Here is a 24310-nt window from a genome sequence, read left to right on the forward strand (position 1 = left end):
GAAACCCATGTAATATTTATCTGCAAAGCAAGTTCCAGTCCACAAATATAAAATAAACTATATAAGAAACAGTGTTAAAACAGTATGAAAGATTTTTGCAAATCAATAAATATATGTTTTTAAGAATATTTTTATTTTATTGATTATGTCATTACATTTGCTCTATTTCCCCCCTCCATTCCCCTCCACCCTGCACACCCCTCCCCCACCATTCCCTCTTTTAGTTCATGAACACGTGTCTCAAGTTCTTTAGATTCTATATTTCCCCTACTATTCTTACCCTCCCCTATCTATTTTCTATCTACTGTCTATGCTACTTATTTTCTGTACCTTCTCCCCCCTTCTCCTTCTCCCACTCCCTTGTTGCTAACCCTCCACGTGATCTTCATTTCTATGGTTCACTCCTGATCTAGCTGTCCTCTTAGTTTGCTTTTGTTTTAGGTGTAGTTGTTGATAACTATGAGTTTGCTGTCCTTTCACTGTTCATCTTTTTTATCTTCTTTTTCTTAGGTAAGTCCCTTTAACATTTCATATAGTAAGTTGGGCTTGGTGATGATGAACTCCTTGAATTTGATCTTATCTGAGAAGCACTTTATCTGTCCTCCCATTCTAAATGAAAGCTTGCTGGATAGAGCAATCTTGGATGTAGGTCTTTGGATTTCATGACTTGGAATATTTCTTTCCAGCCCCTTCTTGCCTGTAAGGTCTCTTTTGAGAAATCCACTGACAGTCTGATGGGGACTCCTTTGTAGGTGACTGTCCCCTTAGCTCTTGCTGCTTCTAGGATTCTCTCCTTCATTTTAATCTTGGCTAATGTAATGATGATGTGCCTTGGTGTGTTCCTTCTCGGGTCCAACTTCTTTAGGACTCTCTGAGCTTCCTGGATTTCCTGGAAGTCTATTTCCTTTGCCAGAATGGGGAAGTTCTCTTTTATTTTTTGTTCAAATAAGGTTTCCACTCATGACTGTTCCTCTTCCCCTTCTGGTACCCCTATAATTCGGATGTCAGAGCATTTAAAGATGTCTTGGAGGTTCCTAAGCCTCACTTCATTTTTTTTTGAATTCTTGTTTCTTCATATTTTTCTGTTTGGTCATTTTTTCCTTCCTTCTGCTCTGTTCCCTTGATTTAAGTCCCAGTTTCCTTTCCATTACTATTGGTTTCCTGTGCATTTCCATTAATTTCAATTAGCTTATCCTTCATATGTTCCTCTAATTTGTGACTAAAATGAACCAGTTCTATGAGCATCCTGATGACCAGTGTTTTGAACTGTGCATCTGAAAGTTTGGCTATTTCTTCATTGCTTAGATTTATGGGCTCTGGGGCTCTGAGTTGTTCTTGAGCCATGTTTTTATCTGTTTGTGCCTGTTATGTACGAGGAGAGGCGCCTTCAGTGTTCACCAGGGTGGGGCCACCCAGGTTGCTGGTTTGTGATGCTGTATGTGGGGGTGGGGTCAGAGAGGGAGCAATGGCGGTCCTTTCTGCTAGCCCGGTCTGCCTCACCACTTGCCCCTGCCTGTTTATCTGAGCGCAAATGTGCAAGCCCACAGTCCTGCGCCGTGGGGACTCAGTGCTTGCCTCTTCACTGGTTTATCTGCACGCAAATGCGCGACCGACCACAGCCAACCAGCCACACCTCTTCCCTGGGTTCCACCTGTAGCTAACATGTACCTGGGATCCGCGCCCTTGGCTGCCTGTGCACCACCTGGTTGGGGGATCTTTTCTGCCTGACCTGCTCTGCTGCTGCCTTTGCCCCTCTCACAGGTTTAGCTGAGTGGTTCACTATTTTCGGACTCCGTATTGTCAATTTTCTGTGTGGTTTGGTTGCATTTATTGTTGTTAAAACTTTGTTGTTTTTAGATTTGGTTGTGGGAGGACACAAAGTGTTTCCATCTATGCCTCCATTTGGCAGAAGTCCTCAATAAATATATATTTTAATAGCAGAAATGTTGACCAAATAATCTATTATAGAAATGTTTTTTAATGTAGCTCTATAGTTTCAATTAAAAATTAAGTCATAAAGAGTAGTGGTGAAAATCCTTTTTGATGAGATTATGTGAATTTTATAATGTGTTGACTTCCTTAAATGTGCTTGTACATTATATATAAATTAGTTTAGCTTGGTGTTTTTCTGAAGTTGAATGAAATTTCTATCTTTCCCTGTCAACACATTTTGTGAAAATTTATATTGTGTTCTTTTCATGAGAAATTCATCTTACAAATTGAGTTTAAAATATCTTTCAACAAATGTTTTCATTCCTTATTCTTAACATTTGTATTTTTAAGGGAGGGGGAAGAACTTTGAAAAAATTGATTTGTTTTAATCCACAGGAACAGTGTTTTTGTTTTTTTTTGTTTTTGTAATTAAACCAAAGAAAAGAAAAGAAAACAAGCCCATTATAATGCCAGGTTATCCAAAAGTAAATGTTTAGAGGGCTTGGGTATTCTGAGAGAGTACAAAAATTGTATATATTGTTTGAATATATGTAAAGCAGTATATTTTTACTGTCTTAGACTAGGTAAGTATATCTTAAGATTATATATTTTAAAGAAAATCCTATCACTTTAAAAAGAAATTAAGGATATGTCAGCTATAATTCAAATAATACTAGTAGGAGATTTTATTAATGTTAATATAACATTGAAGGAGAACATTGTCAATTATATCAGAAGACACAGCAGAAATTAGCAAATGTAGAAAGTATAACAGAAAAAGAGATCTAAAGTTGGTATAGGCACTTTATCTTCACCAGAATATAGAATTACATGAGGATTAGGTTTTATGGTCATAGTTATGTATTTCCTGGAAGTATATGTGCCAATCAATATAAAGTGAGTAGAACAAAAGTTTGCCACCCTGAAGCAACCCTCTTGGGGGATGTTGATTTTCAGATGTTTATTAACAAACATGGCTCAAAACCCACTTTTGACTTTCCACCTTTCCTGCCCAAGAGATTCAGATAGAGAAATCTAAAAAGACCTTCAGAAAGAAGGTCTTTGTTTGCCTTAGCCTAAGTCTAATTAAGTAAAACAAGAGGGTTTCAAGCGGGGGTCTGTTAGCTAGATACTCACTCTGTCCCATTGTTTATGAGCTGCATAGCAAGGATTTTTCTGCCATGTGTGCTGTGTTCTTTCTCAACTACTTATAAATTATCTCTTCCCACTCCTAAATTCTGAGACCCCATTTTCTTCTGTACTCTTCATTGTTCAAAGTGTCTCACATACCCAAAGTCGTCTCACTTTTATATATATATATATATATATATATATATATATATATATATATATATACAATATCTTTGGAATTTTTATGCCTATGTGAAATCCCTATGTGCATGTATTAAAACTATGGTTTTCTACTGTTAATCTCTCTCAGATAATTTTATTATTAGCCCAGCTGGAAGAAATTAGAAGGAAGAAAAAATATTAATTTTGTAGCCATCCTCCAGTAATTTCATTTTGTTTTAAGGTGAAGTCCTTTAAAAATTTCTAGCAAACTACCTTTGCCAATGTGGCTCAGTTGATTGGAGTGTCATTCCATACACCTAAAGGTCAGGGGTTCTATTCCCTGTCAGGGCACAAATGGTCCTTGATATTTGGTATTGTCTAAAACATCAACACTTACAAGATGTCCTTGGATTCAAATAGGCAAAACCATATATTTCTACATTTGGTTTGTAATTTTTAATAAATAAAAATTATCACTGTGTTCCCTGGCTGGTGCAGCTCAGTGGATTGAGCGCAGGCCTGCGAACCACACAATTGCAGTTCGATTCCCAGTCAGGGCATGCCTGGGTTGCAGGCCAGTTCCTGACAGGGGACGCACAAGAGACAACCATACATTGATATTTCTCTCCCTCTCTCCTTCCCTTCCCATCTAAAGATAAATACATAAAATCTTTTAAAAAATTAGAACTGTTTATTAGTTCAAAATTATGTGTTGATAGTATTGTCAATAATAACCCTTCTTACCTCAATAGCCTAGCTGATAATGGCCCAGGGTTAGGTAGATGGGTCAGATTTGAATCTTGCAAGAGAGCTGGATTTATATTAACTATGGACCAAAAGTTTCCATGCACATTTTGGATGGGAACATGCAGAATTTAGTGAAAAATATGCACTAAACATAGTAAGTTAATTATAAATATGTTTGTGCTTAATAATTCTGACAGTTAGAACTTCGTGGCTCTGTCCTCATTGTCTTTTTGTTGTTGTTGATTTTCATCCATTTCTTCTTATCTCATATGCTCATATCTCTTATCATTGCTTACTGCATGCTAGAGGTTGTATTTTCAAAGTTCTTAAGAGCCAATTGTAGGCCTAGAGTTACATGATCTTTTTCCAATTTGAAAAAAATAATGAAATATTTCCCTTGGGTATGTATTAGTCTCTGCTTACTTCAGTAGCAACATTGAAATTCAGGATTCTGCCCTGACTGGTGTGACTCAGTTGGTTGGGCCTTGTCCTACAAACTGAATAGCCACTGATTGAATTCCCAGTTGGGACACATACCTGGGGTGAATGTGAGAGGTAACCAATCAATATTCCTGTCATATTGATGTTTCTCTCCTTCTCTTTCCCCCTCCCTTCCCCTCTCTTTAAAAATAAGTAATAAATTAAATAAAGGTTTTGGAAAAAACACAAATTAAGGATGTGAATACCTACTTCCCCAAACGAACTCCAGGAAACAGCTTGCATTGTGACACACCACAGGTAGCTCCACTTCAGTAGCTATAATGGGATTTCACTGAGCAAAGTTTAAGTCTTGAGATTCTCTGCAGATAAATGGTACAATATAAATGCAAATAGAAGCATTCATTCATTTTTAGGTATAGGAAAGATGGTGGTGAGAGATGACCTCCATTATTTGGAAGTTATACTGTTTTGATATTTTTATTTTGAGGTTTAGCTCATTTAATACAAATAAATTTTCAGAATCCATATTTGTAGCATTTAATAAAATGCCTTTAAACATGCATTACAAATTGCATTTTATAAAAATGAGAGTTAGAACATGGAGTATTCTCAGGTTTGCCAAAGTAAAATCTCTGAGTTATTACCATATTTCTCTAATATGTTTGAGGTATATAACGTGAAATGTATTACAGAAGACCATTCGGCATGGTGTGGGCCCAGGTCCCACTAAGAGATGCACAAGACCCACGCCCACAGATAGGTTCTCCTGTGGGGAATCAGGCCTGCAATGTACCTAAGCCACTTTGAGACTTGCTTTCGCTAAAAGTCCCTCACCCTGAATTGAGACAGAAAGTGCTTACCGTAACTCCTTAAAATCTATACCAAAACTCCCCAGTAGGGAGTATAATCAGTTCAACCACTTTTCCCTTTTCATTTGCAAATATCCTTCTTCTGTGATGGGATTAACAGCATCAGCTCCTTTGTTTTCCGTAAAAGGTAACCACCTAAAGTAAACCTGTGCATGGTAAATGAGGACCATCATGTAATTCCCCCAGAAAAAGAAATAAAGGCCTATCATGGTGGAGACCAAGGTTTTTGCTCCCCTTGAGAGAAAAGCCATGTTTGCCCTTTTCCTCCAGAGGACTCAATAATCCGTGTGAATGCCTCATATCTCATCCACAATGTGGTGGACCCCACAAGCCAGGGTCTGCATCAATGTATAATAACATTTTGCTATGGGTCTTCAGTTTCAGAAATGTTATTCAAGCTCATGTATGTGTTATTGTTATGGAAACAACAAAAATGAAAATAATCTGCATGTGTATATAAAAAAATAATACAAATCCAGAGTTTAATTTAATAGTTAAAAAGTTACAGGCACAATGTAGATACATGGTAATCATTTGAAATATTGACAAACTATACACTAAGTAGCTTTGACCTCTCTAGAAAACATAAATATATATTAATATGCTCTCTGAGAATATGGAACACATTATGCTACTTATTTTTGTGAATGCTAAATTATAGGAGACAATAATTTTTCTCTTGATTTCTAAAAGTTTCATGGGATCTCATTTAAACTCTGCAATGTAGAATTTTAAAGTTAATTATATCTTTTTTGAATGACAAATGGCATGCATTTTTACATACAATGATCACATTGGCCTACAATTTAAGATAAGTAGATATGTCAGTATAATTAAGGTTGAAGAATTTTGATAGATATACAAGGTCTGGCCTGAAAGTGTCCAGCCTTGTTTTATGAAAAATAGAGGCATTTATTGAAGAAGATTCAAAAGACCAGAAACACTATACACAGGACACTGATGCCTCAGTCCCCTTCAAAGTTAGGCACCTAGGGAACTCACAGTTCTCCCAAGTACAACATGATGTCCCTTCTGCTGGAAGGGGACTGCTGGTAGGAAACTGCATGATATCCCTTCTCCTGGTAGTGGAAGCTGTGGAATGAATTTTGCCACAACACATTTCATGCCAAGATCATGCATCAAAATTTTGGACACAGTAGTTTTTGAAATCCCCAGATCAGCTTCTAGTTCTTGCACTGTCAGTCACCGGTCTTTGTTGATTGCAGTCCACACACATTCAACATTCTCAGGTGTTTTGCTTGTTACAGGCCTTCCAGAATGTGAGTCACTTTCAACAGACTCCTGAATTTGAAGTGTTTGTGCCACATTTTTATTTGTGCTGAACTCATTGCATTATCCCCAAAAGCCTTCTGAATCCTCCAAATAGTTTCTGTGAAGGAATGTTCAAGCTTCATGCAAAATTGTACACAGATTTGTTGCTCTACTGGCTCAGTCATTCTGAATGGGATGGCCACACAGGACACATGCTCACTCAACAGTGTCTACCTCCCCCACTGATTAATACAGTGAAGTCATCATTGTTCACACATGCGCATCAGTCCACTCTCCTTGGCTGCCAGGTTAGACTGATGTCACACAAACCATTCTCATTATATTAACAATGACTGGACTTTTTCTAAAAGGACTTCATAAATATAGTTTTGCCTTTCTAATGTTATTGTTCTCACTTATTTATTTTATCATTGAACTTTTATTTTTTTTACTCATTATTTTTCTTAATTTAAAAATATTTTATTTATTTTATTTTATTTTTAATATATTCTATTAATTATGCCATTACAGTTGTTCTATTTCCCCCTTCATTCCCCTCCATCCTGCATACCCCCTCCCCCACCATTCCCCACCTTTAGTTTATGACCACATGTCTCAAGTTCTTTAGATTCTATATTTCCCATACTATTCTTGCCCTCCCCCTATCTATTTTCTATCTACTGTCTATGCTACTTATTTTCTGTACCTTCTCCGCCCTTCTTCTTCTCCCACACCCCTGTTGCTAACCCTTCATGTGATCTTCATTTCTATGGTTCACTACTGATCTAGCTGTCCTCTTAGTTTGCTTTTGTTTTAGGTGTGGTTCTTAATAACTGTGAGTTTGCTGTCCTTTCACTGTTCATCTTTTTTATCCTCTTTTTCTTAGGTAAGTCCCTTTAACATTTCATATAATAAGGGCTTGGTGATGATGAACTCCTTGAATTTGATCTTATCTGAGAAACACTTTATCTGTCCTTCCATTCTAAATGAAAGTTTTGCTGGATAGAGCAATCTTGGTTGTAGGTCTTTGGATTTCATGACTTGGAATACCTCTTTCCAGCCCCTTCTTGCCTGTAGGGTCTCTTTTGAGAAATCTGCTGACAGTCTGATGGGGACTCCTTTGTAGGTGACTGTCCCCTTAGCTCTTGCTGCTTCTAGGATTCTCTCCTTCATTTTAATCTTGGCTAATGTAATGATGATGTGCCTTGGTGTGTTTCTTCTTGGGTCCAACTTCCTTGGGACTCTCTGAGCTTCCTGGACTTCCTGGAAGTCTATTTCCTTTGCCAGATTGGGGAAATTCTCCTTTATTATTTGTTCAAATAAGTTTTCCACTGGTGGCTGTTCCTTTCCCTCTTCTGGTACCCCCATAATTCGGATGTTGGAGCATTTAAAGATGTCTTGGAGGTTCCCAAGCCTCTCCTCATTTTTTGAATTCTTGTTTCTTAAAATTTTCTGTTCGGCCATTATTTTCTCCTTTCTGGTTCACTCCCTTGATTTGAGTCCCAGTTTCCTCTTCATCACTATTGGTTACCTGTGCAATTCCCTTCATTTCAATTAGTTTAGCCTTCATCTGTTCCTCTAATTTGTGACTAAAATGAACCAGTTCTGTGAGCATCCTGATCATCAGTGTTTTGAACTGGGCACCTGACAGTTTTGCTATTTCTTCGTTGCTTAGATTTATGGGCTCTGGGGCTTTGAGATCTTCTTGAGCCATTTTTGGTCTGTTTGTGCCTGTTAAGTATGAGGAGGGGAGCCTTCGGTGTTTACCAGGGCAGGGCCACCCAGGTTGCTGGTTGTGATGCTGTATGTGGGGGCAGGGTCAGAGTGGGGAAATGGCGGCCCTCTCTGCTGCCTCTTGCTGCTGGGGCCTGCTCGGTCCCGTTGTCTCACTGCCCACTCCCTAGCTGGTCTATCTGCGTACTAATGTGGGACCACAGTCAACCCGCTGCCCTGCACCCTCGCTGGGTATGCACTGGGTCCACCCGTTGCAATCCCACACCTGGGATCCATGCGCCTGAGTCCATCTGACCGAGTTTTCCTGTGCAACCCTGCTTCACCAGCTGCTGGCTTCGCCCCTCTTACCAGTCAGGCTGAAGAATTTGTTGTTACCAGACTTCTGAAAAGTTCAATTTTCTGTGTTCTGGCTGTGTTTTCTGTTGCTAATATTTGGTTGTCTCTCAACTTGGTTGTGGGAGAAAGCACGGCATCTCCACCTATGCCTCCACCTTGGCAGAAGTCCCTATTTATTTATTTTTAGAAAGAGGGGAAGTGAGGGAGAGAGGTCGGGAACATCCATGTGAGAGAGAGGCATTGATTAGTGTTCGGTTGCCTCTCAAACATGTCAGGACCAAAGTTGCAATCCAGACCTTTTTGTTTGTAGGCTGATGCTTAACTCACTGAGTCAACGAGTCACAGCTTGTCACTCATTATTTTAAGAATGAGCAGTATTCATAGAGTTCAGAAGCCAAAACACACACAAAAATATTAGTTCTTGTTTTAGATTTCACACATTTTAATTTGTTGAATATCTACTGACAGATTTAATGTTTTAAAATATATATTTATTTTTACAGTTAATGGCATAGGTAAACCTAGATGCAAAACTAAACCACATGTTAAATAGGTTTTCAAGTTTTAGGAAATTTGTGTGTTTTACAGAATGGCCTCAGTTTATTATAAAGTAATGATGAATATGTTAACTGTAGGCTGAGCCATTTTTAGTTTTAGTAAGATTTCTGTGAATTAAAGTATTTAATATATGAGTAAGTATCTAAATGCTATTGACAAATTTCAGCAGATTTTTATAATCTCTTTATGAAGAATATAGGTGAATGTGTAAAACTACTATATACATTATCTAATTTGCATTTATATAAGATGTTTTAATTATAAACATGCTGTAGAGTTTTAATTCTACAGGGAAAGGATGTTGGTTAACAATTTTTGGAGTTTGGTTAATGGGAAAAAATCTAGGCTCTGATATGAAGGATGATTACATGAAATGATTTTTCTCATTTCCTATTTAATCATCACCTAAGTAGCAACCATCACAATTAATATTAAAAAAATCCAAGTGCCCTGGCTAGGTAGCTCAGTTGGTTAGAGCATCTCCCAAACATGCTGAGGTCACAGGTTCAATCTCTGGTCAGGGCACCTACAAGATGCCACTAGTGAATGCATAAATAAGTGCAACAACAAATCAATGTTTCTCTCTTTATTCTCTGCCCTCTTTTTTTTTCTAAAATCAATAATTTTTTAAAAGATGACCCAAGTACTTTATCTTTATTAGTTTCATTTTTTTCTGACCTGTTTTTACTGGGGTACTCCAATATATGTTTTTGATAGGGTTGTGAAAGTGTCACTGATGGGCAATTTGGGGAGCATATTTCTTTGAAATTATTTTCTACCTTGAAGAAGGACTCTATTGTCTGCTTACTGTACTGTTCTGAAAATAATTTATATGAAATACTTAATATTAAATGAGAATTTGTCCAAATTAACCAAATTCTTGACCTCTAGTCTTTCTCTTTACTGGCCATACAGTATACAGCATTAGTTTTAAGATCTCACGAGCTTTGTGACTCTGTATCTCAGACCTTACTGTCAGATGTATACTGTATCTGCAGAAACCATAAGGGAAAGTATTTATTGATAAAATCATGAGGCTTGTAACATATTTTATCAAGTTGACTAACAATTTAGTGATATGCATCCACATTAATAACAAAGCAGCAATGATTTATTTAAACTAATTCTTGATATTATTTAATTATATCAATGCATAATGCCTATATACCATGAATATCTGCATTGAAAAAGTTATTCTAAACTATGTTACCTAGACATGAGAAAACTTTTATATATTAAGGGAATGATTTTTAAGTTTCTCTTCTAAGTATACTAGTAGAATGAAAGTCTTTCAATGTAAAGTTTATATCCACCTGTTGTAAATTATGTGTGTTCATATATGTAATATGCTATCTGTAAAGCAATAAATTTAGCTGCAGATTCTGTTAATGATTCAGGTTGCTTCATAGTGAATGCAATTCATTTGCATCTTGACACATGAATATAAATATCAGTGATTTATATAAAGAGGATCTAATTTAGTGTTTGACCTTTTTTTTTTTATTTAGTTATTTTTCAAGTACATTTTTTTTTCCTTTTTTTTTTTCCCCTTCCCCCCCCGCCCGGTCTCCCCCCTCCCTCCCATTCCCCCCCCACCCACAGTCCTCAACTCTGTGTCTTTCATACTTGTTCCTCGAAATCCCTCCCCCTTTTTCCCCTTAAGTTCCCTTCTCTCTCCCCTCTGGTCGCTGCCCACTTGTTCTCTATTTCAGCGTCTTTGTTTTTATTCTGTTTGCTTGTTTGTTTTATTCTTTAGCTTCCTGTCAAAGGTGAGATCATATGGTATTTGTCCTTCAATGCCTGGCCTATTTCACTCAGCATAATGCTTTCCAGTTCCATCCATGTTGTTGCAAAAGGTAGTAGCTCCTTCTTTCTCTCTGCAGCATAAAATTCCATGGTGTATATGTACCACAATTTTTGGATCCATTCATTTACTGATGGGCACCTAGGTTGCTTCCAACTCTTGGCTATTGTAAATTGTGCTGCTATGAACATTGTGGTGCATAGGTTCTTTGAAACTGATGTTTTAGGATTCTTGGGGTATAATCCTAGCAGTGGAATTGCTGGGTCAAAAGGCAGGTCAATTTTTATTTTTCTGAGAAAATTCCATACTGTTTTCCATAATGGTTGTACCAGTCTACAATCCCACCAACAGTGAACTAAGGACCCCTTTTCCCCACAACCTCTCTAACATTTGTTGTTTGTTGCTTTGTTTATGATAGCCATCCTGACTGGTGTAAAGTGGTATCTCATTGTGGTTTTAATTTGCATCTCTCTGATAGCTAACGATATTGAGCATCTCTTCATGTGTCTCTGAATGTTCTGTATGTCCTCCTTGGAGAAGTGTTTGTTCAAGTCCTTTTCCCATTTTTTAATTGGGTTGGGTGTCTTCTTAGAGTGGAGTCGTGTAAGTTCTTTGTATATTTGGGAGATTAAACCTTTGTCTGAGGTATCATTGGCAAATATGTTTTCCCATACAGTTGGTTGTCTTTTTAATTTAATACTGTTTTCTTTAGCCATGCAGAAGCTTTTTATTTTGATGAGATCCCATTTGTTTATTCTTTCCTTTATATTCCTTGCTCTAGGGGACATATCAGTAAAAATGTTGCTGCGTGGAATATCTGAGATTTTCTTGCCAATGTTCTCCTCTAGGACTTTAATGGTGTCATGGCTTATATTTAAGTCTTTTTATCCACCTTGAATTTATTTTGGTGTATGGTGTAAGTTGGTGCTCAAGTTTCATTTTTTTGCACGTAGCTGTCCAGTTCTCCCAACACCATTTGCTGAAGAGGCTATCTTTACTCCATTTTATGTTACTGCCCCCTTTGTCGAATATTAATTGACTGTAGAGGGTTGGGTTGATTTCTGGGCTCTCTGTTCTGTTCCATTGGTCTATGTGCCTGTTTTTATGCCAGTACCAGGCTGTTTTGATTACAGTGGCCTTGTAATACAGTTTGATATCAGGTATTGTGATCCCTCCTACTTTGTTCTTCTTTCTCAAAAGAGCAGCTGCTATTCGGGCTCATTTATGATTCCATATAAATTTTTGAAGTGTTTGTTCTATGTCTGTGAAATACGCCATTGGTACTTTAATAGGTATTGCATTGAATCTGTATATTGCTTTGGGTAGTATGGACATTTTGATGATGTTAATTCTTCCAATCCCTGAACAAGGTATATGTTTCCATTTGTTTGTGTCTTCCTTGATTTCTTTCTTCAGTGCTGTGTAGTTTTCTGCATACAGGTCTTTTACCTCTTTGGTTAGGTTTATTCCCAGATATTTTATTTTTCTTTTTGCTATATCGAATGGGATTTTTTCCTGGATTTCTGCTTCTGCTGATTCATTGTTTGTATACAAAAATGCCTTTGATTTCTGGATATTGACTTTGTATCCTGCTGTTTTGCCAAACTCATTAATTAGTTTGAGCAGTTTTTGGGTAGAGTCTATAGGATTTTCCATGTACACTATCATGTCATCTGCAAACAGTGACAATTTTGTTTCCTCCTTTCCTATTTGGATGCCTTTTATTTCCTTTTCTTGCCTGATCGCTGTGGCCAAAACTTCTAATACTATATTGAATAGGAGTGGTGAAAGTGGACATCCTTGTCTTGTTCCTGATCTTAGAGGAAAAGCTTTTAGTTTTTGTCCATTGAGTATGATATTGGCTGTAGGTTTCTCATAAATGGCCTTTATTATATTGAGGAATGTTCCCTCTATTCCCATTTTGCTGAGTGTTTTTATCATAAATGGGTGTTGTACCTTATCGAAAGCTTTTTCTGCGTCTATTGATATGATCATGTGGTTTTTGTCTTTGCTTTTGTTTATGTGATGAATTACGTTTACTGTTTTGCGAATGTTGAACCATCCTTGCATCCCTGGGATGAATCCCACTTGGTCAGGGTGTATAATCTTTTGGATATATTGTTGGATGCGATTTGCTAATATTTTGTTGAGGATTTTAGCGTCTATGTTCATCAGCGATATTGGCCTGTAGTTTTCTTTCTTTGTTGTATCTCTATCTGGTTTTGGAATTAGGATGATGCTGGCTTCATAAAAGGAGTTAGGGAGTTTTCCATCCTTTTGTATTTTTTGGAATAGTCTGTGAAGAATGGGGGTTAGCTCTTCCTTAAATGCTTTGTAGAATTCTCCTGTGAATCCATCTGGTCCAGGGCTTTTGTGTGATGGGAGTTTTTTGATTACTGCTTCAATTTCTTTTGCTGTTATTCGTCTATTCAGGTGTTCTACTTCTTTTTCATTGAGTTTTGGGAGATTATATTTTTCTAGAAATGTGTCCATTTCCCCTAGGTTCTCAAATTTCTTGGCATACAGTTCTTCATAGTAATTTCTTACAATCCTCTCTATTTTTGTGGTATCAGTTGTAATCTCTCCTCTTTCATTTCTGATTGTGTTTATTTGTGTCCGTTCCATTCTTTTCTTGATGAGCCTACTTAAAGGCTTGTCTATTTTGTTTATTTTTTCAGAGAACCAACTCCTGGATTCATTGATCTTTAGAATTGTACTTTTAGTCTCTATGTCATTTAGTTCTGCTCTGATCTTAGTTATTTCCTTCCTTCTACTTGCTTTGGGCTGTTTTTGTTGTTGTTCCTCGAGTTCTTGCAGGCGTAGAGTAAGTTCATTTGTTTGAAATGTTTCTGTTTTCTTAAGGTGGCCTGTATTGCTATAAACTTCCCTCTCAGGACTGCCTTGGCTGTATCCCATAAGTTTTGGGTTGTTGTGAGATCATTTTCATTTGTTTCCAGAAACTTTTTGATTTCTTCCCTAATTTCATTCTTGACCCATTCATTGTTTAATAGCATACTGTTCAGTCTCCATGATTTTGGGTGTTTTGGGTTTTTTCCTTTGGGGTTGGTTTCCAGTTTCAGTCCCTTATGGTCAGAGAAAATGCTTGGTATGATTTCAATATTCTTGAATTTGTTGAGGCTTGTTTTGTGCCCTATCATGTGATCTATCTTTGAGAATGATCCATGTGCATTTGAAAAGAATGTGTATTTAGCTTCTTTGGGGTGAAGAGCTCTGTATATATCAGTTAGGTCCATTTCATCAAGGGTGTTGTTTAATGCCGCAATGTCTTTGTTGATATTTTGTTTGGAAGATCTGTCCATTTTTGATAGTGGGGTGTTAAATCCCCCACTATAATTGTGTTGCTGTCTATATCTTTCTTGAAGTCCTCTAAGATTTTCCTTATATATTTTGGTGCTCCTATGTTGGGTGCATATATATTTATGATGTTAATGTCTTCTTGGTGGATTCTTCCCTTGAGTATTATGAAGTGACCTTCTGGGTCACTCTTAATGGCTCTTTTTTTGAAGTCTATTTTGTCTGATATGAGAATTGCTACCCGGCTTTTTTTCTTGTCCGTTTGCTTGGAAAATTTGTTTCCAGCCTTTGATTTTTAGTCTGTGATGGTCTTTTGTCCTGAGGTGGGTCTCTTGTAGGCAGCATATGTGTGGGTCATACTTTCTTATCCATGACGCTATTCTGTGTCTTTTGATTGGAGCATTTAATCCATTTACATTTAAGGTTATTATTGATAGGTACTTATTCATTGCCATTTTTGTATCTGTGTTTCTCTCTGTCTGTCTCTTTCCTTCCTTTCCTTAGAGCAGCCCTTTTAGTATTTCTTGTAGAGCTGGCTTGGTGGCAGCAAATTCTTTTAGACTTCTTTTGTCTTGGAAGCTCTTTATTTGGCCTTCTATCTTGATTGAGAGCCTTGCTGGGTAAAGTAGCCTTGGTTGTAGGACTCTGGTTCTCATTACTTGGAATATTTCTTGCCAATCTCTTCTTGCTTGGAGTGTTTCCATTGAGAAGTCGTGGCTAACCTTATTGGGATGCCCTTGTATGTTATTTCTTTTTTCTCCCTTGCTGCCTTTAAGATTCTCTCTTTGTCTTGGAAGTTTGCCATTTTAATGATGATGTGTCTTGAAGTGGGCCTCTTTGGGTTCCTCTTGAATGGGACTCTGTGAGATTCCTGGATTTGTGTGACTTTTTCTTTTGTCAAATTAGGGAAATTTTCTCTCTTTACTCTTTCAAATATGTTTTCTATCCCTTGTTCTTCTTCTTCTCCTTCTGGTATTCCTGTTATTCGGATATTATTACGTTTCATATTGTCTTGCATTTCTCTTAATCTCTCTTCATTCTTTCTGAGCCTCTTTTCCCTTTCCTGTTCTTTCTGTGAGATGCTTTCTACTTTGTCCTCCAATTCACTAATCCGATCTTCTGTTTCATCCACCCCTCTTTTAATGCTTTCCACTGTGTTTTTTAATTCAGAAATTGTATTCTTCATTTCCTCTTGGCCCTTGCTAATAATTTCCATTTCCTTTTTCATGTTGATATAGTTCACAGTGAGATCATTGTAACTTCCCTGTAGTTTCTGGTAGCTGATTGTGAGCTCTTTGAACTTCCTGACCACCAGTGCTTTGAATTCAGTATCTGATAGTTGACTTGCCTCTGTTTCATCTAACATTCTTTCTGGGGATTCCTCCTTTCCTTTCATTTGGGGATTGTTTCTTTGTCTTCCCATTGTTTGTGAGACTCTTCTTGTTAGCCTCAGCTTCTTAGATTAATCTGTTTTGACACCCTGGGTTTATGGTATGAACTTGTGGTGGAATGCCTGTGAATTTCAATGGTGCAGCCTCTTTTGGTTATCCTGTTGTTCTCTGCTTCCACCTACTCAAATATGCAGCAACTTGTGGCTTCTCTCCTACAACAATGTGCAATTTGTCTCTCTGATTCTACTATTGGGAGGCCTCTTCTATGGGTCCAGCTCTGGTCTTTTTACATTTTCAAGTTGATTGTGACTCTTGTGGGTAAAAGAAATGATAAGGAAAGAAATAAAAGGAAGAGAGAAAAAAATGGTAGGGGAATGGAATAAATAGCAGTAAGTTTAGAAAGAAAAGAAAAAGAAATAAAACAGAAAATCCGGGAAAAGAGGACAAAAGTATGGAAAGATGAAACAGTAATAAAGTTTAAAAGAAATAACAGATTACTTTAAAAAAAGCAAAAAGATAAAGAAAAGGAATGGAGAGGGGAGAAGGATAAATAAAAAAAGAAAGAATAAAAATAAAATAAAGAAAAAAAGCACCAAAATAATCTCTCAAACACAGCCTCAGAAAAAGGGAATGTCTCTTGTTGGCTTCAAACTAGCCGAACCGGTTGTAGCAGGATCTCCCTGTGTGCTGGGATGCCGGCGCAAGTCGCGCATCGGCCGGGCTACCAGCTTGGGGTGTGGGCGCCTGTGCACCCGCCCCGCACTGGCCAGGCTACCGGATTGGGGTGTGGGTGCCCCCTGCGCGCTTGCCGGGCGCACTCCCGGGCTGTCCGGGACTGTGCAACCAGCGCCTCCCGGGACTGCGCCGGCCCCGGCACTTCCCGGGTCCGCGCCGGTCCGTGCCGGCCCGGGCTCTTTCCGGGTCCGCGCACTTCCCGGGTCCGCGCCGGTCCGCGCCGGCCCGGGCACTTCCCGACCCTAGTGGCGTCAGCCTAGAGTTCTCTGCGCCCCCGCTCGCGCGGGAAACCGTCTGGCGCTTCTAGGACCAGTAGCCCCGGCTCAAAGAACCCTGCGCCAGTGCGCGCCAGAGTCCAGCTATGGGTGCAAGCAGGAAACCGTCAGGGGAGCGTCCTTGTCCTGCTGCGCCTCTCCGAACTCTCTGTGCCCGCGAACTTCGTCCTTCTGGGACTGGCGCAAGCCGGCAGCGGGCTTCCCGGTCCCCTGGTGTTGGCTCAGAGGCCTCCGCTTCCAACAGACCTTCTGGGACCCGGAGTAACCGGCAGGGCGCTTCCCATTCGTGTGGCTAGTCCCCAAAAGCCTCCACTTTCCCCTTGAATCCCTGCAAGGTCGGATAGGAAACAAGCCAATCTGCCTTGGCAGGAGAACACCTCAGTCCACTTTCAATAAAACAAAACAAAACTTTCCGGACATCCTGTCTCTCATTTCTGCTCAGTCCCCAACCAAACCCGTGAGGCTAATGCGCCTCTGGATTCCTCCCAGGCTTGCAATCACAGAGTCTGCAGTTGAACCGGGCCCTGTGTCTTTTGTCCCCTCCCCAAAAATGCAAGCCGGCAAGCAAACGGGTCTCTGCCTGGTGTTATCCAGTTTTGCTTATACAGGATGAAGGGGAGCTGCTGGCCCACGCTGGTGGCCACTGGAGCCGCTGGGTGCCCAAGCTCCTGTGGTAGACCTCTCTGGTGTTGGTCTCAGACCGATGGTTCTGGACCCGGCTGTAGATCGCACCCGGGCCACCTGGCCTGGGGCGCCAGCCCCGCCGCTTCTTTGTCTTTACTCTGGACCCCAAAGCCCCACTGACCTGCCGCTTTCTGGTGTTTCAGCGTCCAACAGAGTCTCTGTTCTTTCAATTTCACAAATGCTGGATAACTGATGGATTAGTGCGCTGCTTTTCTATAGATCTGCCAGGATTTTCACCCACGAGTGCGGGAGCTAGAATCCGCTCCCTCTTACTCCGACGCCATCTTCCCTCTCCTGACCTTTTTTTAATGTTCCACTTCATTAGCTATTTGCAGATTCTATCTGATTTTGAAAATATGAATGGAAATATTGGTTTCTCGTCATTTCCTAGAAGCAGAGGTATTGGTAAAACCAATTTACAGTGTTCACTTCAGGCCAGACATGAAGGTATTATTTATCCCACTTGTTTTATTGTTACTTTTAATTTTGAGAAAAATGACTAAATAAGTGAACCATCTGAAGGCCATTATTTCTGCAGTTCATTATACAACTCACTCATATGCTGTGTCATTTTTGAAGCATTGAAGCATGAGGTCCATTTCTGAAGTACTTTGTTTTCCTTTAAAAGCTGTTCATCTTGAAGTCAAACAGACTGAAGGTTAAAGGAAACCTGAGTGTGTTCATTGGCAATTGTTAATTATGTCCAATTAAAAAGGATCCACAAGCCAGAAAACAACAGCAACAAATTTTCTCAGTTCTCAGCCAGTCTCTACAAACCATGTGAACCAGAGACTTTAAGACTGATAAGATGTTTTTTTTTTTTTTCTTCCTATTTGAAGCTTGGATTTGAACTTCTCTTAGGTGAAAATACCAAAGTTTCTCATGTTGTAGTCAGTGTCATTAGCAGAAGATTGCCACCCTTTCCTAATTTAAGGTATGTAATATTTTGTTCTCTCACATTAAGTGGAGAAGAATTTCCTTGATTTCAATCCAAAAATTGTTGGCCATAATGTGGTAGTACACAGAGTCATCCAATTTCTGCAGAGGATGCCATGGGTATCCTGTTTCTCTAGCTGTTCCGCTGCCTGAGAGGCCAGGCAGGCACTGTGCAGAATCATGAGAGTATGTGTGTGATGTTGAAAGCAATGAAAGTGTTTACCAAGGAGACTGTGTACAGCCAATGTTCAAATGAGTATAACTGACCTAATGAATTGCATAGCAATATCCCTGAACAGCTTGAAGAGTTAAAAAAGATTTTGTCTTTAAATTAACATTATTGGCTGTTAATAATTCTTTGAGACATAATTGGGCTTGATCTGGTTTTCTTTGAATAAATTATTTATTCACATGAAATGAATCTCAACTACTGAGTTGGCTTTGGACTAGTGAGGAAAATATTTTGTTGCCAAGAATTTCACTTCTTTAAAATTATTCTAAAACATAATTTCAGAAAAACTTCACTCTTTTTACCTACTATCAAAGTAATTTTCTTTTATTATTATTATTATTATTATTATTATTTTAATTAATTTTATTTAGTTATTTTTCAAATACAGTTTTTTGTCTATTTCTCCCATCCCAGCCTCCCCCGCCCCTTGCTCCCCACCTCCCTCCCATTTACACCCCCCTTAGTTCTCGTCCCTGTGTCCTTCCTATTTGTTCCTCCAAATCCCTCCCCCTTTTTCCCCCTCAACTTCCCTTCCTTCTCCCCTCTGGTCACTGTCCCCTTGTTCTCTATTTCAGTGTCTTTTTTTTCTTTTCTTCTGCTACCTTGTTTGTTTTGTTGTTTACCTTCCTGTTAAAGGTGAGATCACATGGTATTTGTCTTTCAGGACCTGGCATATGTCATTCAGCATAATGCTTTCCAGTTCCATCCATGTTGTTGCAAAAGGTAGTAGCTCCTTCGTTCTCTCTGCAGCATAGAATTCCATTATGTATATGTACCACAATTTTTTGATCCATTCATTTACTGATGGGCATCGAGGTTGCTTCCAACTCTTGGCTATTGTAAATTGTGCTGCTATGAACATTGTGGTGCATAGGTTCTTTGATATTGATGTTTTGGGGTTCTTAGGATATAATCCTAGCAGTGGAATTGCTGGGTCAAAAGGCAGGTCAATTTTTATTTTTCTGAGAAAATTCCATACTGTTTTCCATAATGGTTGTACCAGTTTGCAATGCCACCAACAGTGGACTAAGGACCCCTTTTCCCCACACCCTCTCCAACATTTGTTGTTTGTTGCTTTGTTTATGATAGCCATCCTGACTGGTGTAAAGTGGTATCTCATTGTGCTTTTAATTTGCATCTCTCTGATAGCTAACGATATTGAGCATCTCTTCATGTGTCTCTGAATGTTCTGTATGTCCTCCTTGGAGAAGTGTCTGTTCAAGTCCTTTTCCCATTTTGTAATTGGGTTGGGTGTCTTCTTAGAATGGAGTTGTGTAAGTTCTTTGTATATTTTGGAGATTAAACCTTTATCTGAGGTATCATTGGCAAATATGTTTTCCCATACAGTTGGTTGTCTTGCTAATTTAATAGTGTTTTCTTTAGCCACGCAGAAGCTTTTTATTTTGATGAGATTCCATTTGTTTATTCTTTCCTTTATATTCCTTGCTCTAGGGGACATATCATTAAAAAAGTTGCTGCGTGAAATATCTGAGATTTTCGTGCCAATGTTCTCCTCTAGGACTTTAATGGTGTCACGGTTTATATTTAAGTCTTTTATCCACCTTGAATTTATTTTGGTGTATGCTGTAAGTTTGTGCTCGTTTCATTTTTTTGCACGTAACTGTCCAGTTCTCCCAACACCATTAGTTGAAGAGGCTATCTTTACTCCATTTGATGTTATTGCCCCCTTTTTCGAATATTAATTGACTGTAGAGAGTTGGGTTGATTTCTGGGCTCTCTGTTCTGTTCCATTGGTCTCTGTGCCTGTTCATATGCCAGTACCAGGCTGTTTTGATTACAGTGGCCTTGTAATACAGTTTGAGATCAGGTATTATGATCCCCCCTACTTTGTTCTTCTTTCTCAAAAGAGCAGCTGCTATTTGGGCTCATTTATGGTTCCATATAAATTTTGGAAGTGTCTGTTCTATGTCTGTGAAATATGCCATTGGTACTTTAATAGGTATTGCATTGAATCTGTATATTGCTTTGGGTAGTATGGACATTTTGATGATGTTAATTCTTCCAATCCCTGAACAAGGTATATGTTTCCATTTGTTTGTGTCTTCCTTGATTTCTTTCTTCAGAGCTGTGTAGTTTTCTGCATACAGGTTTTTTACCCCCAGATATTTTATTTTTCTTTTTGCTATACCAAATGGGATTTTTTCCTTGATTTCTGCTTCTGCTGATTCATTGTTGGTATACAAAAATGCCTTTGATTTCTGGATATTGACTTTGTAACCAGCTGTTTTGCCAAATTCATTAATTAGTTTGAGCAGTTTTTGGGTAGAGTCTATAGGATTTTCCATGTACACTCTCATGTGATCTGCAAACAGTGACAGTGTTGCTTCCTCCTTTCCTATTTGGATGCCTTTTATTTCCTCTTCTTGCCTGATTACTGTGGCTAAAACTTCCAATACTATATTGAATAGGAGTGGTGAAAGTGGACATCCTTGTCTTGTTCCTGATCTTAGTGGAAAAGCTTTTAGTTTTTTCCCATTGAGTATGATATCGGCTGTAGGTCTCTCATATATGGCCTTTATGATATTGAGGAATGCTCCCTTTATTCCCACTTTGCTGAGTGTTTTTATCATAAATGGGTGTTGTACCTTATCGAAAGCTTTTTCCGCATCTATTGATATGATCATGTGATTTTTGTCTTTGCTTTTGTTTATGTGATGAATTGCATTTACTGATTTGTGAATGTTGAACCATCCTTGCATCCCTGGGATGAATCCCACTTGGTCATGGTGTATGATCTTTTTGATATATTGTTGGATGCGATTTGCCAATATTTTGTTGAGGATTTTAGCATCTATGATCATCAGCGATACTGGCCTGAAGTTTTCTTTCTTTCTTGTGTCTCTATCTGGTTTTGGAATTAAGATGATGCTGGCTTCATAAAAAGAATTTGGGAGTTTTCCATCCTTCTGGATTTTTTGGAATAGTCTGTGGAGAATAGGGGTTAGCTCTTCCTTAAAGGCTTTGTAGAATTCTCCTGTGAAACCATCTGGTCCAGGGCTTTTGTGTGATGGGAGTTTTTGGATTACTGCTTCAATTCTTTTGCTGTTATTGGTGTATTTAGATTTTCTGCTTCTTTTTCACTGAGTTTTGGAAGATTGTATTTTTCTAGAAAGGTGTCCATTTCCCCTAAGTTTTCAAATTTCTTTGCATACAGTTCTTCATAGTAATTTCTTACAATCCCTTCTATTTCTGTGGTATCAGTAGTAATCTCTCCTCTTTCATTTCTGATTGTGTTTATTTGTGTCCATTCCCTTCTTTTCTTGATGAGCGTACTTAAAGGCTTGTCTATTTTGTTTATCTTCTCAAAGAACCAACTGCTGGATTCATTGATCCTTAGAATTGTGCTTTTAGTTTCTATGTCATTTAATTCTGCTCTAATCTTGGTTATTTCCTTCCTTCTGCTTGCTCTGGGCTGCCTTTGTTGTTGTTCCTCGAGTTCTTGCAGGCGTAGGGTTAGGTTGTTTGTTTGAAATGTTTCTATCTTCTTTAGATAGGCCTGTATTGGTATAAACTTCCCTCTCAGGACTGCCTTTGCTGTGTCCCATAAGTTTTGGGTTGTTGTGAGATCATTTTCATTTGTTTCCAGAAACGTTTGATTTCTTCCCTAATTTCATTCTTGACCTATTCGTTGTTTAATAGCATACCATTCAGTCTCCATGATTTTGGGTGCCCTGGGTTTTTTTCTTTGGGGTTGATTTCCAATTTCAGTCCCTTGTGGTCAGAGAATATGCTTGGTATGATTTCAATTTTCTTGAATTTGTTGAGGCTCCTTTTGTGTCCTATCATGTGGTCTATCTTTGAAAATGTTCCATGTGCATTTGAAAAGAATGTGTATTAGCTTCTTTGGGATGAAAGGGCTCTATATATAATAGTTAAGTCCATTTCATCTAAAAGTGTTGTTTAATGCCACAATATTATTGATAATTTATTTGGAAGATCTGTCCATTTTTGATAGTGGGGTGTTTAAAATCCCTACTATAGTTGTGTTGCTGTCAATATCTTTCTTGAAGTCCTCTAAGATGTTCTTGATATAAATTTGGGTGCCCCTTGTTCGGTCATATATGTTTACGTGTTAATGTCTTCTTGGTGGATTCTTCCCTTGAGTATTACCTGTAGTGACCTCTGGGTCTTTCTTTGTGGCCTTTTTTTTTTTTTTGCAGTCTTTTTGTCCATTATTGAAAATTGTTACCCCAGCCTTTTTTCCTGTTCCTATTTGCTTGGAAAAGCCTGGTTTCCAGCCTTTCGCTGTTTGTGTTGGTCTTTTGTCTGGGGTGGGTCTCTTGTGGGCAGCATATGTGTGGGTCGTGGTTTCTTATCCATTGAACTATTCTTGTCTTTTGATCGGAGTATTTAATCCATTTACGTTTTTAAGGTTATTATTGTTAGGTTTATTCATTGCCCATTTTTGTACCTGTGTTTCCTCTCTGTCTCCCTCTTTCCTTCCTTCCCTTAAACGTCCTTTTTAGTATTTCTTGTAGAGCTGGTTTGGTGGAGACATATTCTTTTAGGCTTCTTTTGTCTTGGAAGCTCTTTATTTGGCCATCTATCTTGATTGAGATCCTTGCTGGGTAAAAGTAGCCTTGGTTGCTTGGCCTCTGGTTCTCATTACTTGGAAATATTTCTTGCCACTCTTCTTGCTTGAGTGTTTCCTTGAGAAGTCAGTGGCTAACCTTATTGGGGCTCCTTTGTATGATATTTCTTTTTCTCCCTTGCTGCCTTTTAAGATTCTCTCTTTGTCTTGGAATTTTGCCATTTTGATGTGTCTTGGTGGGCCTCCTTGGGTTCCTCTTGATTGGGACTCTGTGTTTCCTGGATTTGTGTGACTTGTTTTCCTTATTAAATTGGAAAATTTTCTCTCTTTACTTGTTCAATTTCTTCCCTTTTCTTCTTCTTCTCCTTCTGGTATTCCTATTATTCGGATTTATTATTTTCATATTGTTGCTTGCATTTTTCTTAATCCCTCTTCATCTCTCCCGCCCCTTTCCATTTTTCTTTTTCCTCTTTCTGTATGCTTTCTCGTCCTGCAACTCACTAATCTATCTCTGCTTCATCCTATCCTCTTTTGCTTTCTTCTGTCTTCTTCAATTCAGAAATTATATTCTTCATTTGCTCTTGTCTCTTGCTGATAGTTTCCCTTTCCTTTTTCAGGTTGCTGTAATTTGCAGAGAGATCATTGTAGTTGCCCTGTAGTTTCTGGTAGTTCACTGTGAGCTCTTTGAACTTCATAAGAACCAGTGCTTTGAATTCACTATCAGATAGTTGATCAGCCTCTATTTCATCTAACATTCTTTCTGAAGCTTCTGCTTTTTCTTTCATTTGGGGATCATTTCTTTGTCTTCCCATTGTTCGAGACTCTTTTGTGGTTCTTCTGAGTGATCTGTTCTGAAACCCTGGTTTTATGGTGTAAGCTTCTGTGGTATGATTGTGTTCAGTGGTGCAGCTCCTGAGTTTCTTGATGTGCTTTGTCTCCACCTACTCTCATGCTTGTCCTCTGCACGCTGGTCCCTGGGTTGGTGCGCCCCCACCACTGCTGAATGTACTGGCTCTGGTAGCCGCCTCCTCCAGCACCAGGCCCGTTACTATGGCAGCGGCACGGGGCTCGGGAATTCCCGGCTCCCGTGGCCGGCTACTTCTCCCACCCAGGGCCGTCAGGGGGGTTTGGAGTGTCCCGGTTCCTGCTACCTGCTCCTGTCATCCCGTCCTGTGGCTTGGCAGTGGCTGGGGCGGATGCTCCA

Source organism: Artibeus jamaicensis, unplaced genomic scaffold (genome assembly GCF_021234435.1).
Source record: "Artibeus jamaicensis isolate MK-2021 breed Jamaican fruit bat unplaced genomic scaffold, CSHL_Jam_final contig_241, whole genome shotgun sequence".
NCBI lineage: Eukaryota > Metazoa > Chordata > Mammalia > Chiroptera > Phyllostomidae > Artibeus > Artibeus jamaicensis.